The sequence below is a fragment of the Phyllobates terribilis genome, unplaced genomic scaffold, assembly GCF_046119375.1.
Source record: "Phyllobates terribilis strain yellow unplaced genomic scaffold, ASM4611937v1 Scaffold_4__5_contigs__length_816908805, whole genome shotgun sequence".
NCBI classification, from domain to species: Eukaryota; Metazoa; Chordata; class Amphibia; order Anura; family Dendrobatidae; genus Phyllobates; species Phyllobates terribilis.
The window spans coordinates 145684612-145698279 of NW_027362764.1; positions in this window are offsets into that span (position 1 = coordinate 145684612).

A 13668-nucleotide genomic window follows, 5' to 3' on the forward strand; every position below is an offset into this window, starting at 1 on the left:
CAGTTCTATGACTCCCGTTAAAACAAAGCTTCAGGTGATGAATGATGGATGAGGTGGTGGCAAAGGAGAAAGAGCAGGAGGAACAGGGACCATTCAAATCAATATCAGGCCAGTCAACCACACATGTCTTGTAGGATATGTTTCTGTACCAAAAGGAGCGGTTCGGCTACACAGTTATAGAGCATACAGTGAGTGCATTGCCTACCAAAAATTTCGAGGCACTCCAATGCCCCTTGGAAGTGACAAGGAGATCAGAGGGCCTTAACTAAACCATTTTTTCCATTTATAGCAACTGGGTCTCCTGTACACTGTTGGCCTAAGCAGTGATTGGAAGGCTTTCCAAAAATTATGAGGAACTGCAATGCCACTTGAAAAAGACGTGGATTACAGCATACTAAAAACCTTCTACCCATTATTGGGGTGTGGGTCTCCCTTAGTGTTCGCCTATGCATTGAAAGGTAAAAGCTGGCTAAAATTAGGAGGAAATGCAATGCCCGTTGGAAGAGTCGTGGAGGTTAGAGGTAATTAAAAACAACATTTCAATGCCCCATGGAAGAGCTGTTGAGTACAGAGTTGTTTAACAAGACCGTTTTAATGCCCCTTGGAAGAGACGTGGAGGTCAGAGAAGCTTAACAAGATGGTTCTAATGCCCCTTGGAAGAGTGGTGGAGGTTACAGTGGCTTAAGAGGACGGTTTTAATGCCCCTTGGAAGAGTGGTGGAGGTCGCAGTAGCTTAGCAAGATGGATTTAATGCCCCTTGGAAGAGTGGTGGAGGTCGCAGTAGCTTAACAAGATGGTTTTAATGCCCCTTGGAAAAGTGGTGAAGGTCGCAGTAGCTTAACAAGAGGGTTTTAATGCCTCTTGGAAAAGTGGTGGAGGTCGCAGTAGCTTAACAAGACAGTTTTAATGCCCTTTGAAAGAGTGGTGAAGGTCGCAGTAGCTTAACAAGACAGTTTTAATGCCCCTTGGAAAAGTGGTGGAGGTCGCAGTAGCTTAACAAGATGAATTTAATGCCCCTTGGAAGAGTGGTGGAGGTCGCAGTAGCTTAAGAAGATGGTTTAAATTCCCCTTGGAAGAGTGGTGGAGGTCGCAGTAGCTTAACAAGATGGTTTTAATGCCCCTATGAAGAGTAGTGGAGGTCGCAGTAGCTTAACAAGACAGTTTAAATGCCCCTTGGAAAAGTGGTGGAGGTCACAGTAGCTTAACAAGACGGTTTTAATGCCCCTTGGAAGAGACGTGGAGGTAAGAGTGGTTTAACAAGACGGTTTTAATGTCCCTTGGAAAAGAGGTGGAGGTCGCAGTAGCTTAACAAGACTGTTTTAATGCCCCTTGGAAAAATGGTGGAGGTCGCAGTAGCTTAACAAGACTGTTTTAATGCCCCTTGAAAGAGACGTGGAGGTCAGAGTGGTTTAAAAAGACGGTTTTAATGCCCCTTGGAAAAGTGGTGGAGGTCGCAGTAGCATAACAAGACGGTCTTAATGCCCCTTGGAAGAGCGGTGGAGATCGCAGTAGCTTAACAAGACTGTTTTAATGCCCCTTGGAAAAGTGGTGAAGGTCGCAGTAGCTTAAAAAGACGGTTTTAATGCCCCTTGGAAATCTGATGGAGGTCACAGTAGCTTAACAAGACAGTCTTAATGCCCCTTGGAAAAGGGGTGGAGGTCGCAATTGCTTAAAAAAACTGTTTTAATGCCCCTTGGAAAAGTGGTGGAGGTCACAGTAGCTTAACAAGATGGTTTAAATGCCCCTTGGAACAGACGTGGAGTTCACAGTGGAATAAAAAGACAATATCAATGCCCCTTGGAAGAGTGCTGGAGGTCGCAGTGGAATAAAAAGACAATATCAATGCCCCTTGGAAGAGTGCTGGAGGTCACAGTAGCTTAACAAGACGGTTTTTATGCCCCTTGAAGAGACGTGGCGGTCAGAGTGGTTTAACAAGACAGTTTTAATGCCCCTTGGAAGAGAAGTGGAGGTCAGAGTAGTTTAACAAGATGGTTTTAATGACCCCCTTGGAAGAGACGTGGAGGTCAGAGTAGCTTAACAAGACGGTTTTAATGCCCCTTGGAAGAGATGTGGAGGTCAGAGTGGTTTAACAAGACGGTTTTAATGCCCCTTGGAAAAGACTTGGAGGTCAGAGTAGCTTAATAAGACGGTTTTAATGCCCCTTGGTAAAGTGGTGGAGGTGGCAGTAGCTTAACAAGACGGTTTTAATGCCCCTTGGAAGAGCGGTGGAGATCGCAGTAGCTTAACAAGACTGTTTTAATGCCCCTTGGAAAAGTGGTGAAGGTCGCAGTAGCTTAAAAAGACGGTTTTAATGCCCCTTGGAAATCTGATGGAGGTCACAGTAGCTTAACAAGACAGTCTTAATGCCCCTTGGAAAAGGGGTGGAGGTCGCAATTGCTTAAAAAAACTGTTTTAATGCCCCTTGGAAAAGTGGTGGAGGTCACAGTAGCTTAACAAGATGGTTTAAATGCCCCTTGGAACAGACGTGGAGTTCACAGTGGAATAAAAAGACAATATCAATGCCCCTTGGAAGAGTGCTGGAGGTCGCAGTGGAATAAAAAGACAATATCAATGCCCCTTGGAAGAGTGCTGGAGGTCACAGGAGCTTAACAAGACGGTTTTTATGCCCCTTGAAGAGACGTGGCGGTCAGAGTGGTTTAACAAGACAGTTTTAATGCCCCTTGGAAGAGAAGTGGAGGTCAGAGTAGTTTAACAAGATGGTTTTAATGACCCCCTTGAAAGAGACGTGGAGGTCAGAGTAGCTTAACAAGACGGTTTTAATGCCCCTTGGAAGAGATGTGGAGGTCAGAGTGGTTTAACAAGACGGTTTTAATGCCCCTTGGAAAAGACTTGGAGGTCAGAGTAGCTTAATAAGACGGTTTTAATGCCCCTTGGTAAAGTGGTGGAGGTGGCAGTAGCTTAACAAGACGGTTTTAATGCCCCTTGGAAGAGCGGTGGAGATCGCAGTAGCTTAACAAGACTGTTTTAATGCCCCTTGGAAAAGTGGTGAAGGTCGCAGTAGCTTAAAAAGACGGTTTTAATGCCCCTTGGAAATCTGATGGAGGTCACAGTAGTTTAACAAGACGGTCTTAATGCCCCTTGGAAAAGGGGTGGAGGTCGCAATTGCTTAAAAAAACTGTTTTAATGCCCCTTGGAAAAGTGGTGGAGGTCACAGTAGCTTAACAAGATGGTTTAAATGCCCCTTGGAACAGACGTGGAGTTCACAGAGGAATAAAAAGACAATATCAATGCCCCTTGGAAGAGTGCTGGAGATCGCAGTGGAATAAAAAGACAATATCAATGCCCCTTGGAAGAGTGCTGGAGGTCACAGTAGCTTAACAAGAAGGTTTTTATGCCCCTTGAAGAGACGTGGCGGTCAGAGTGGTTTAACAAGACAGTTTTAATGCCCCTTGGAAGAGACGTGGAGGTCAGAGTAGTTTAACAAGATGGTTTTAATGCTCCTTGGAAGAGACGTGGAGGTCAGAGTAGCTTAACAAGACGGTTTTAATGCCCCTTGGAAGAGATGTGGAGGTCAGAGTGGTTTAACAAGACGGTTTTAATGCCCCTTGGAAAAGACTTGGAGGTCAGAGTAGCTTAATAAGACGGTTTTAATGCCCCTTGGTAAAGTGGTGGAGGTGGCAGTAGCTTAACAAGACGGTTTTAATGCCCCTTGGAAGAGCGGTGGAGATCGCAGTAGCTTAACAAGACTGTTTTAATGCCCCTTGGAAAAGTGGTGAAGGTCGCAGTAGCTTAAAAAGACGGTTTTAATGCCCCTTGGAAATCTGATGGAGGTCACAGTAGTTTAACAAGACGGTCTTAATGCCCCTTGGAAAAGGGGTGGAGGTCGCAATTGCTTAAAAAAACTGTTTTAATGCCCCTTGGAAAAGTGGTGGAGGTCACAGTAGCTTAACAAGATGGTTTAAATGCCCCTTGGAACAGACGTGGAGTTCACAGAGGAATAAAAAGACAATATCAATGCCCCTTGGAAGAGTGCTGGAGATCGCAGTGGAATAAAAAGACAATATCAATGCCCCTTGGAAGAGTGCTGGAGGTCACAGTAGCTTAACAAGAAGGTTTTTATGCCCCTTGAAGAGACGTGGCGGTCAGAGTGGTTTAACAAGACAGTTTTAATGCCCCTTGGAAGAGACGTGGAGGTCAGAGTAGTTTAACAAGATGGTTTTAATGCTCCTTGGAAGAGACGTGGAGGTCAGAGTAGCTTAACAAGACGGTTTTAATGCCCCTTGGAAGAGATGTGGAGGTCAGAGTGGTTTAACAAGACGGTTTTAATGCCCCTTGGAAAAGACTTGGAGGTCAGAGTAGCTTAATAAGACGGTTTTAATGCCCCTTGGTAAAGTGGTGGAGGTGGCAGTAGCTTAACAAGACGGTTTTAATGCCCCTTGGAAGAGACGTGGAGGTCAGATTGTTTTAACAAGACGGTTTTAATGCCCCTTAGAAGAGACGTGGAGGTCAGAGTAGCTTAACAAAACGGTTTTAATGCCCCTTGGAAGAGACGTGGAGGTCAGAGTAGCTTAATAAGATGTTTTTAATGCCCATTCGAAAAGTGACGGTGGTCACAGTAGCTTAACAAGACGGTTTTAATGCCCCTTGGTAGAGTGGTGGAGGTCGCAGTAGCTTAACAAGAAGGTTTTAATGCGCCTTGGAAAAGTGGTGGAAGCCGCAGTAGCTTATTAAGACGGTTTTAATGCACCTTGGAAGAGTTATGGAGGTCACAGTAGCTTAACAAGACGGTTTAAATGCCCCTTGGAACAGACGTGGAGGTCACAGTGGAATAAAAAGACAATATCAATGCCCCTTGGAAGAGTGCTGGAGGTCGCAGTGGAATAAAAAGACAATATCAATGCCCCTTGGAAGAGTGGTGGAGGTCAGAGTAGCTTAACAAGACGGTTTTAATGCCCCTTGGAAAAGAGGTGGAGGTGGCAGTAGCTTAACAAGACGGTTTTTATGCCCCTCGGAAGAGATGTGGAGGTCAAAGTGGTTTAACAAGACGGTTTTAAATGCCCATTGGAAGAGACGTGGAGGTCAGAGTAGCTTAACAAAACGGTTTTAATGCCCCTTGGAAGAGACGTGTAGGTCAGAGTAGCTTAACAAGACGGTTTTAATGCCCCTTGGAAAAGTGGAGGAGGTCGCAGTAGCTTAACAAGATGGTTTTAATGCCCCTTGGAAGAGACGTGGAAGTCAGAGTGGTTTAACAAGACGGTTTTAATGCCCCTTGGAAGAGAAGTGGAGGTCAGATTAGCTTAACAAGATGGTTTTAATGCCCCTTGGAAGAGACGTGGAAGTCAGAGTAGCTTAACAAGACTGTTTTAATGCCCCTTGGAAGAGACGTGGAAGTCAGAGTGGTTTATCAAGACGGTATTAATGCCCCTTGGAATAGACGTGGAGGTGAGAGTTGCTTAACAAGACTTATTTAATGCCCCTTGGAAGAGTGGTTGAGGTCACAGTAGCTTAACAAGATGGTTTTAATGCCCCTTGGAAGAGTCGTTGAGGTCAGAGTAGCTTAACAAGATGGCTTTAATGCCACTTGGAAGAGTAGTGGAGATCACAGTAGCTTAACAAGACGGTTTTAATGCCCCTTACAAGAGCCATGCAGTACAGCATATTAAAAGCATCATTCCCATTATTGGGGAGTGGGTTTCCCATCGTGTTTGCCTATGCCTTCCAAGCAAAAGCTGCCAAAAATTAGGACGGAGGAACTTGCAATGCTGGCAACACGGACCACTGTCGTCCTGGTGGTATAGTGGTGGTGGAGGCTGAAGATAAGGAGAAAAGCAAAAAACTTGAGGAAGCATATATCCATGTGTGGGTGTGAAGCGGTGCATGGGAATACACCTCCCGGAATAACACAGTGGATTTGACTTTATGTTACTCTGCTGTCATTTGGTGGTGATGAGAAATCTGGCCCAATCCAGCCCTTGCTCATTTTGATAAGGGTCAGCTTGTCAGCATTGTCAGTTGACAGGCGAGTGCACTTTCCAGTTATAATTCCCCCAGCGGCACTAAAAACACGCTCCGATAACACGCTAGCCGCAGGGCAGGCCAGGACCTCCAAGGCGTACAGAGCGAGTTCATTCCAAGTCTCCAGCTTGGATACCCAATAATTAAAAGGCACAGAGGAATCACGGAGGATGCTGGTACGGTCGGCAAGGTACTCCCTCACCATCTTTTGAAACTTTCCACTCCTTGTGAGAGTACCCCGCGCCTCAGGGTCTGTCCGAAGGGAGGGTCTGAGAAAACTGTCCCAGAACGTTGACAGTGTTCCCCTGCCTCTGCTGGATTGTAGTTGCGTCTCTCTCGCATGTACACCTTTGTTGGGCAACAACGAACTTGACCTCTGCAGCTAGCGTGTTCAGATGGGAATTTTTTTAACAGTTCTGCAGCAAGGGTCTTCTGGTACTGCCCCATTTTTGTAGACCTCTCCACCTCAGGAATAAGAGAGTGAAAGTTCTCCTTGTAGCGGGGGTCTACATGTGTCACCAACCAATAATGACTGTCACCCAATATTTTGACAACGCGAGGGTCACGGTGAAGGCAGCGTAACATAAAGTCAGCCATGCGTGCCAGACTGGTAACGGGCAAGATTTCTGTGTCCTCACCAAGATGACGACTGACCATTCTCTCCTCCTCCTCCTCCTCCTCCCCCCTGTCCTCAGGCAACCCATGCTGAACCGACGGTATGACAGTTGTAGAGGTGCTACCGTCTACAGCGCATGATACCAGCTCCTGTTCTTCCTCCTCCTCCTCCTCTCCCTCATTGTCCCCCAATGCACGTTGGGATGAGATGAGGCTGGGCTGTGTGTAATCGACCGCTACGGCTTCTTGATCCATCTCATCATACTCTGGCTGCAATGCCTCCTCTTTAATTCTCTGCAGAGAGCGTTGCAAAAGACAGACAAGTGAAATGCTGACACTAATGATGGCGTCATCGCCACTCACCATCTTGGTGGCCTCTTCAAAGTTTGTCACGATGGTACATATGTCAGACATCCAGGTCCACTCCTGAGGTCTTATGTGTGGAGTCTGACCTGAATATCGACGGCCTTGTTGCAGCTGGTACTCCACAACTGCACTCTTCTGCACACAAATCCTTAGCAACATGTGGAGGGTAGAGTTCCAACGTGTGGGGACATCACACACCAGTCGGTGTGACGGAAGCTGCAAACGCTGCTGCAACACAGCAAGGGCGACGGAAGCTGTAGCCGACTTCCGAAAATGAGCTGACAGGCGGCGTACTTTGACGAGCAGATCTGGCAACTCGGGGTACGATTTAAGAAACCGCTGCACAACGAGGTTAAGCACATGAGCCAGGCATGGTACGACCATGCCTGGATGTAGGTTCAGCGGTCTCAGCCACAGATCTGCCTGCTCTTTCACAGCTGTCCACAACTCACAAGCAGTGTGAGGCTTCTCACCTAAGCTTATGAGTTTCAGCACAGCCTGTTGCCGCTTGGCGGAGGCAGTACTGCAGTGCTTCCAGCTTGTAACTGATGTGGTGATATCTGAGATGGAGGCTGAACATGAGGAGGAGGATGATGTGCAGGAGCTGTACACTGTGGGGGCAACTCTGCCTGACATAGGGCCCGCAATCCTCGGTGTGGGGAGGATGTGTTCCGTTCCAAGGTCCGTCTGGGTCCCGGTCCACTATGTTTACCCAGTGTGCCGTCAGAGGGATGTACCGTCCCTGGCCACAAGCACTTGTCCACGTGTCCGTTGTCAGGTGGACTCTCCCAGTAACTGCGTTGTTGAGGGCACGGCAGATGTTTTGGGACACGTGCTTATGTAGTGCGGGGATGGCACACCGGGCAAAATAGTGTCGGCTGGGGACCGAGTACCGAGGGACGGCAACCGCCATAAGGTTGCGGAAGGATTCCGTCTCCACCAGCCTAAAAGGCAGCATTTCCAATGCAAGCAGTCGTGAAATGTGCGAATTTAGGACTGTGGCCTGTGGGGCGTTAGCTGCGAATTTCCGCTTTCGTTCAAAGGTCTGGGATATGGACAATTGAATGCTGCGGTGGGACGTAGAAGTGGACGTTGATGCTGTTTCTTGAGAAACTGCCATAACAAGTGAAGACTGAGAGGAGGGGGCATCCTTACATGCAGTATGGACAGGGGATTGCCTTGCACACACAACAGGGGGTTCTATTGCACGCACAACAGCGAAAGAAGCAGTGATGACACCCACTGACACAGGTCTTGGACCCTGGGGTTCGCCCCACAAAGTCGGGTGCTTTGTTGCCATGTGCCTGATCATGCTGGTGGTGGTCAGGCTGGTAGTTTTGTCACCCCTGCTGATGCTGGCATGGCAGGTGGTACAAATGCCCTTTTTGGGGTTATCATCAGAGTGTTTAAAAAAATTCCATACTCTGGAAGACCTACCGCTTGTACTGGCAATGTCCCTCGTGTTGGTGTTACGGTTGCCCGCCTTCTGTCTGCGGCCACCACACTGCTTCTTCCTGCCTGTTGGGGTACTCTGCCTCCCTCCCCCTGTGTGCTGCTGGCCTCACTCTGCATGTCCTCCTGCCATGTTGGGTCAGTTACTAGATCATCCACCACCTCCTCCTCTTCTACTTGCGCACCACGATCCTCCTCCTCACTTCCTGGCAATTGTGTCTCGTCATCGTCCACCTCTTGTGACAAATTGCCAGCTTCGACTTCCTGTGGCTGTGGCTGTTCAAATATTTGGGCATCGCTACATGGGATCTCCTCTTCCACCACTTCAAGCGGAGTAGGTGAGGGGCACAAATATGGAAATGGACCAGCGAACTGCTCTTCAGAGTGTCCAAGTGTGGGATCAGTTGCTGTCTGACGACAATCGGCATGGTGGGAGGAAGGAGCATCAGGGTGAGGAGGAATATGCGGCCGAGACTCATGGCTACAAAGAGTTGACCGTGTGGAAGACAGACCAGAGGTGGTGGTGCCCAGGTAACTGTAAGTATTATCAGCTATCCAATTAATAACCTGTTCACATTGATTAGTTCGCAATAATGGTGTTGTTCTGTGATTCCCTAGTAATTCGGTCAAGAAGTGGGAGCGAGAAGATGTGGCTGTTGGTTGTGGCACATTTTCACCTTGGCCACGGCCCCGTCCTCTGCACGCACCATCACCAGAACGTCCAGTTCCACATCCCTTGCCACGCGCCTTGCCCATTGTAAAGGAAGTAAAATAGCTTACACTCACACTATCAATGGAAAAAGGGTAACAAAAAGTAGATTGCAACCGTGGAAGAGGAAAACCACAGTTCTATTTCTCTGGCCTACACCCAACTTTTCTAAACAATCGGAACAATCAGAGAGAAACTATTACTGTTTTTCTTTACGGAAAAAATACCAAAACTTGAATAATAGAGATTTTTTACCGTGGAATGTCAAAACCACCGTTATTGTTTACTGGGGTATACCATAAAATTTTAAATATATATATTTGGGGCTGAACAGTGAGCGACACACTCAAACTGTTTTTTTATAGATACAAAAGGCCCAAAACTGGATACTACAGCGATTTGACCTGTGGAACTGCAAAACCACACTTGGATTTGCTGGGCCTACAACAGACTATTTTCAACAGATATATTTTTGTGTCAGAACAGTCAGGAGACACTACTGTTTTTTTTAAAGCCTAAAAATGCGAAAAACAGGATAATAGAGATTTTTAACCGTGGATCAGCAAAACCACAGTTATAATTTAGTGGTGTATACCAGACTTTTTTAAATATATATATTTGCGGCTCAAAAGGGATCGACACACTCAAACTGTTCTTTTTACATACAAAAGGCCCAAAACTGGATACTACAGAGATTTGACCCGTGGAAATGCAAAACCACACTTGGATTTGTCGGGCAGACTATTTGTGTCTGAAAAATCAGAGACACACTGTTTTTTTTTGGGGGGGGGGCACCAAAAGGTTAATAAGACGGGTATTTGTACAGTGTGAAGGAGGAAAAAAAAAGAGGATTTAGATGAAAAAAAAAAAGGATTTTTCCTGGCCCCCCGAGACCTGGAGCTAAGTCCAGAAATTTCAGCAACAGGAGCAGCACACCTGACTGTAATGCAGCGTTTGCTGGTATAACCCCACTGCGTCTCCTATACAGCCTGCCTGCCTGATATCTGGGATAGATATTAGTCCTGAAAAGGACTGTTTGTTTGATATGGCAGCCTTTAGAGACCCAACACTAACTATTTCGCACTATAACTCTGTCCCTAGCTCATCAGCGCTTTCCCTACACTGTCTGATCCCGTGCGTCTGTGTCCAAGATGGCGGCGCCCGGTTTTAAATACTCGAGGTGACGCTGTGCGGCCAGCCAATCAATGTAATGCCAACAACCTACATGGCTGCGGCATTACAGTGACTTGCTGGCAATCCCTGCATGTTCATTGACTCTGTAAAGAGAGAAAAACATGCAGGGCAGAGACCCGAGCTCCTGCCCGAGTAACCCGGAAATGCTCGGTGCTTGCCGAACATCCCGAGTAGCGTGATGATCGGGCGAGTTCCGAGCAGTGTCGAGCATGTTCGCTTAACACTAGTTACAAGTCATGAATTTTTTACTAACTAATAATAATTTTTATTTTTTTTTTTAATTTTTATGTTCACAGTCAAGGCTCTGCCATGGGTGTCAAGTTTTCACCACCACTCGAAAATATTTTCATGAATTGGTGGGAGGAGAAATTCATATATAGTGTATTGAATCCTTTTATTGCTTATATATATTGGTACGGACTGTTCCTTAACGATACACTAATTTTATGGTATGGTGATGAACAATCCATACATGATTTCATATTTTATATTAATAACAACTAGTGTTGAGCGAGCATGCTCGACACTGTTCGTTACTCACCCGAGCATCACGCTACTCGGGATGTTCGGCAAGCACCAAGCATTTCCGGGTTACTCGTGCAGGAGCTCGGGTTTCTGCCCTGCACGTTTGGCGCTCTTTACAGAGCCAATGAACATGCAGGGATTGCCAGCCAGTCACTGTAATGCCGCAGCCATGTTGTTTGTGGGCATTACAGTGATTGGCTGGCCGCACAGTGTCACCTCGAGTATTTAAAACCAGGCGCCGCCATCTTGGACACAGTCGCTCCATATCAGCCAGTGTAGGGTCAGTGCTGCTGAGTTAGGGAGAGATATATAGTGCGAAATAGGTAGTGTAGGGTCTCTAAAGCCTGCCAAATCAAACAAACAGTCCTTCTCAGGACTAATATCCATCCCAGATATCAGGCAGGCAGGCTGCATAGGAGACGCAGTGGTTATACCAGCAAACGCTGCATTACAGTCCTGTGTGCTCCTGTTGGTCAAATTGCTAGACTTATCACCCCGGTCTCAGGGGCCAGGAAAAATTATTTTTTTCATCTAAATCCTGTATTTTTTTTTCCCCTCAGTCAGACTGTCCAAATACGTGTCTTATTAACCTTTTGGTATCCCCCCCAAAAAAAAATTTGAGTGTGTCTGTGACTGTTCAGACACCAATATATCTGTTTAAAAGTCTCTGGTGTAGGCCAGAAAAATAGAACTGTGGTTTTGCAGTTCCACGGGTCAAATCTCTGTATTATCCTGTTTTTGGCATCTTTTGCCGTAAAAAAAACTGTAATAGTGTCTCCCTGCCTGTTTTTGGCATTTTTTGCCGTAAAAAAAAACTGTAATAGTGTCTCCCTGACTGGTCAGACACCAATATATCTGTTTAAAAAAGTCTAGTGTACGCCACATAACTATAACTGTGGTTTTGCAATTCCACTGGTCAAATTTCTGTATTATCCTGCTTTTGGCATTTTTTGCCGTAAAAAAAACAGTAATAGTGTCTCCCTCACTGTTCAGAAACCAATATATCTGTTTAAAAGAGTCTGTTGTAGGCCAGAAAAATAGAACTGTGGTTTTGCAGTTCCACGGGTCAAATCTCTGTATTATCCTGTTTTTGGCATTTTTTGCTGTACAAAAATACTGTAATAGTGTCTCCCTGACAGGTCAGACACCAATATATCTGTTTAAAAGAGTCTGGTGTAGGCCAGAAAAATAGAACTGTGGTTTTGCAGTTCCACGGGTCAAATCTCTGTATTATCCTGCTTTTGGCATTTTTTGCCGTAAAAAAGAACTGTAATAGTGTTTCCCTGACTATTCAGACACAAATATATCTGTTTGAAAGATTCTGGTGTACGCCACATAACTATAACTGTGGTTTTGCAGTTCCACGGGTCAAATCTCTGCATTATCCACTTTTGTGTCTTTTTTACATAAAAAAAACAGTTTGAGTGTGTCGCTGACTGTTCAGCCCCAAATATATCTATTTTAAAAAGTCTGGTATATGCCAGTAAATTAGAACTGTGGTTTTGCAGTTCCACGTTTAAAATCTCTGTATTATCCAGGTATAGTGTCTCCCTGTCTGTTCAGTCACAAATATATCTGTTTCAAAGATTCTGGTGTAGGCCAGACAAATAGAACTGTGGTTTTCCTCTTCCACGGTTCTTTCCTCCTTTTTATTACCCTTTTTCCATAGATAGTGTGAGTGTAAGCTATTTTGCTACATTTACAATGGGCAAGGCGCGTGGCAAGGGACTGGACGTTCTGGTGATGGTGCGTGTAGAGGACGGGGCCGTGGCCAAGGTGAAAATGTGCCACAACCAACAGCCACATCTTTTCGCTCCCACTTCTTGACCGAATTACTAGGGAAGCACACTACAACACCAGTTTTGCAAACTGATCAGTGTGAACAGGTTATTAATTGGATGGCTGACAATGCTTCCAGTTACCTGGGCACCACCACTTCCAGTCTGTCTTCCACACAGTGAAGTTTTAGTAGCCGTGAGTCTCGACCGCATACTCCTCCTCACCCTGATGCTCCTTCCTCCCACCATGCTGAGTGTTGTCAGACAGCAACTGATCCCACACTTGGACACTCTGAAGAGCTGTTCACTGGTCCATTTCCATATTTGTGCCTCCAGCCTGCTCCGCTTGAAGTGGTGGAAGAGGAGATCCCATGTAGCGATGCCCAAATATTTGATCAGCCACGGCCACAGGAAGTCGGCGCTGGCAATTTGTCACAAGAGGTGGACGATGACGAGACACAATTGCCAGGAAGTGAGGAAAAGGATCGTGGTGCGCAAGTGGAAGAGGAGGAGGTGGTGGATGATCTAGTAACTGACCCAACATGGCAGGAGGACATGTAGAGTGAGGCCAGCAGCACACAGGGGGAGGGAGGCAGAGTACCCCAACAGGCAGGTAGAAGCAGTGTGGTGGCCGCACACAAATGCGGGCAACAATTCCCCCTAACACCAACACGAGGGCCGTTGCTAGTACAACCGGTAGGTCTTCCAGAGTCTGGAATTTTTTTAAAGACTCTGCTGATAACTCCAAAAGGCCGTTTGTACCACCTGCCATGCCAGCATCAACAGGGGTGACAAAACTACCAGCCTGACCACCACCAGCATGATCAGGCACATGGCAGCAAAGCACCCGACTTTGTGGGGCGAACCCCAGGGTCCACAACCTGTGTCAGCGGGTGTTACCACTGCATCTTCCGTTGTTGTACGTGTGATAAAACCCCCTGTTGTGTGTGCAAGGCAATCCCCTGTCCATACTGCATGCAAAGATGCCCCCTCCTCTCAGTCTTCACTTGTTATGGCAGTTTCTCAAGAAACAGCATCAACGTCCTCGTCCAC